Source organism: Prionailurus viverrinus, chromosome B4, assembly GCF_022837055.1.
Source record: "Prionailurus viverrinus isolate Anna chromosome B4, UM_Priviv_1.0, whole genome shotgun sequence".
NCBI lineage: Eukaryota > Metazoa > Chordata > Mammalia > Carnivora > Felidae > Prionailurus > Prionailurus viverrinus.
The window spans coordinates 114,554,705-114,558,307 of NC_062567.1; the positions used below are offsets into that span (position 1 = coordinate 114,554,705).

General features: G+C 41.9%; 1 pseudogene; it reads left to right on the forward strand.

The window, feature by feature from the left end:
• Positions 1-2,706: 2,706 nt before the first annotated feature.
• LOC125170668 (cofilin-1-like) lies at positions 2,707-3,229 on the forward strand (annotated as a pseudogene).
• The last annotated feature ends 374 nt before the right edge of the window (positions 3,230-3,603 follow it).

The following is a 3,603-nucleotide window of genomic DNA, read 5'->3' on the forward strand; positions in this document are numbered from 1 at the left end:
GGCACCTCCAGGCCATACACAGTGTGTTTTATCCCTGAATCTGTGTGCAGTGCTTACCACATAGGAGGTTTTGTTGAATGAATATTTATTGAATGAATACATTTTATGTATTTTTGTTTTGAGAGCGAGAGACAGAGCTGGCAAGCAGGGGAGAGGGGCAGAGTAGGGGGAGAGAGAGAATCTTAAGCAGGCTCCATGCTCACTGCAGAGCTTAATCCCATGACCCTGGAACCATGACTTGAGCCTAAATGAAGAGTTGGATGCACAACCAACTGATCCACCCAGATGCCCCATTTTATGTATTTTTAAAGAATATGTTTATTAGGTAGATTTTATGATATAATTATACTATCTATTTCATTTGTTTCCCAAGTTTTACTTTCTATTTTATAATAGTTATTGTATATATATTCTTTATTAACTATAATTTTTATGGTTGTGTAATAATCTATTTTACCTGGATAAACTATAATTCCATTATTTTCTCATTAGTCAACATTTAAGATTCTTTCAATATTTCAGAATAATAAACAAGATATCAATGAACATTTCCCTTAATGTACTTTTAATGTATGTAATGTATTTTAATGTACTTTAGGTTATTCCAGTAAGGTGTTAAGATTTCTTGAATCAAGGATTATGATAGACATTATTAACATTTGCCAATATCTGTGTCTTCACTCCTTTTGGGCAGGCAGAAAACTTCACTTCTCAGCCTCCTTGCCGTTGGGTAGGGCCATGTGATGTGACTAGTTCTGGCCAATGAAACATGAGGGGAAGGGACACGTAAACCTTACCTCTCTACCAACCTGAGGAAGGTAGGCTGAGAGAGCAAGAAGTCAATATTTGTTATATTAAACTTCTAGGACTCCAGAGTTAATTTGTTGCCACAGCTGAACTATTCTATCCTGACAAATACACAGACTTTGGACCTTATTATGGATTAGGGTATATACAGGAAAATTGCACAACAGTTGGTATATAGTAGATACCCAATAAATATCTACTTAATGAATCAGTGAGACTGCCCAGAATACATGAAAATACCAATTTCATTGTTATCAACAGTAATGGATTTATTATTTGATTGTTCTAGCCAATTTAATAGGCAGAAATATTGCCATGGCCAACAAAAAATCAACCAATTTCTTTGCTTCTTGAAAAGGCTGAACGTTTTTTCATCTGTCGTTAGCTATTTCTTCTTTGGTGTATTATTTGTTCAAAATCTGGGGCACCTGGGTGGCTCAGTTGGCAAAGCATCTGACCCCTTACTTTGGCTCAGGTCATGATCTCATTCTTCATGAGACCGAGCCTGGCATCAGGCTCCATGCTGACAGTATGCAGCCTGCTTAGGATTCTTTCTCTCTCTGTCTCTGTCTCTCTCTCTCTGCCCCTCCTCCACTCATACAAGCTCTCTCTCTCTCTCAAAATAAGTAAATAAACATTAAAAATCTTTTATTCATTCTCTGTAACTATTTATTGAATGCTTTCACTGTTTTAGATATTGGGGATATAGTGGTAAATGACCTTGTTATCATAGAGCTTTTATTCTACTATGGGAAAAAAACGACATGTAAACAAATGCTTACATATTTTAGTTAGTGGTAAGTGCGATGAAAATCCAGGTCAGTGGCTTCAAGATAGATTTGGTGTATCTTCACACGGGGTCATGTAACATCTTTCTGGTAACATCAACTTTTGAAGAAAGGGAATGAGCCAAGAAGATACTGTGAAGAAAGGTGTTGCAGGTGGAAGGAATAGCACATAGGATGGCTGTAAGGTGGGGGTACCCTTGATATTTTGGGGTTACAGTGAGAAACAAGTCTGGCCGAAGCAGAATCAGCAAGGAGAAAGTAGTAGGAGATGGAATTGAAGAGGTAAAAAGCTAGAACATATAGGGTTTCCAAAGCCACTGTTATATCTTTTGACTCTTCTTTGGAGTGTTATGTGAGCCACTGGGGGCTTTCGAGCTGAGGAGTGATGTGATATGATCTACTATTTAAAAGGATTACTCTGGGAGCACCTGGGTGGCTCATTTGGTTGACCATCCGACTCTTGGTTTCGGTTCAGGTCATGACCTCACAATTCATGAGATTGAGCCCATGTTGGGCTCCACGCTGTCAGCGCATAGCCTGTTTGGGATTCTCTCCTTCTCTCTCTCTGCCCCTCCCCCACTCATTCATGCTCTCTCTCAAGATAAATAAACATTTAAAAAAATAAATAAAAGGATTCCTCTGGCTTCTCGGTAGATGAGATGACATGGGAGAAAGCAGGGGACAATATTTTGATGGAAGATGAAGACAGCTTAGACCAGCGTAACACCCATGGATAAAGTGAGAAGGGGTCAGATTGCTGATGCATTTTGTAGTGGAGCTCATAGGGTTTAATGATAGACTGCACATGGGGCCGGCTAAGAGAAATGAAGGAGTCAAGAATTATTCCAAGGTTTTTGACTTGAATAACTAGAAGAATGTAGTTGCCATTTACTTTGTTGCTTTATGGAACCATATTTGGTATTTTTCATGGCTCCGGAAAAGGCCATGAGAAATCAAAAGAACAGTGTACTGGGGGGAGCATGGTGTTCACTTTCCAGATCCAGGGGTCCACTGATTGACTGAAAGCAGCTGTGGTCTGCGTCCTGGCAGCAGTACAGTGACTCTCACCTTCTCTGGCTCTCCTCGCCATTTCCTTTTCACTTCCAGAGACATGGCCTCTGGTGTGGCTATCTCTGATGGCATCAAGGTGTTTTAATGATATGCAGGTGCACAAGCCATCTGTGCCGGAGGAGGTGAAGAAGCACAAGAAGGTAGTGCTCTGAGACCTACGGGAGGACAGAAAAGTCCTCTGGAAGGAGGGCCAGGCTGGCAGCAACCCCTATGTGCTTTGTCAAGACACTGCTGGCCAAGGTCTGCTGTTACAGCCTCTGTGATACAAACTAGGAGATGGAGGAGAGCAAGAAGGGGACCTTGTGTTTATCCTCAGGACTTCTGAGTCTGCACTCCTTGGGAGCAGAACGACACATGCCAGCTCCTAGGATGTCATCTAGAAGAAGCTGATGGATATTAAGCATGAATTACAAGCAAACTGTTAGGAGAAATTCAGGCACCAATGCACCCTGGCAGAAAAGCTGGGGGGAGGCAGTATAATTTCTCCCTGGAGGAACAGCCTTTGTCTTCCTCCTCCTTCCATCCCTGATGGTTCCAGCCTTCCTAAACTACTTTTGATCTGATTCCTCTTAGGTCAAAGCAGATCCAGTGTCCCTAGGCACTGCAGTTTATGGAGGGTCTGTATTTTTTCAGCAACAGTTCTGTTCCCCACTTGTCCCTCCTCATTCCTTTTTAAAATTTTTTTTAAATGTTTATTTTTGAGAGAGAGAGTGAGAGTGCTGCATGAGCAGAGGTGAGGCAGAGAGAGAGAGAGAGAGAGAGAGGGGAAGTGGGGTCTGAGCTGACAGCAGAGAGCCTGATTCAGGGCTTGAACCCATGAACCTTGAGACCATGACCTGAGCTGAAGTCAGATGCTTAACTGACTGAGTCATCCAGGTGCCCCCCATACCGCCAGCTTCTAACCATGGTAGTGACCATGCTCCTCTGTTTAGTTCTG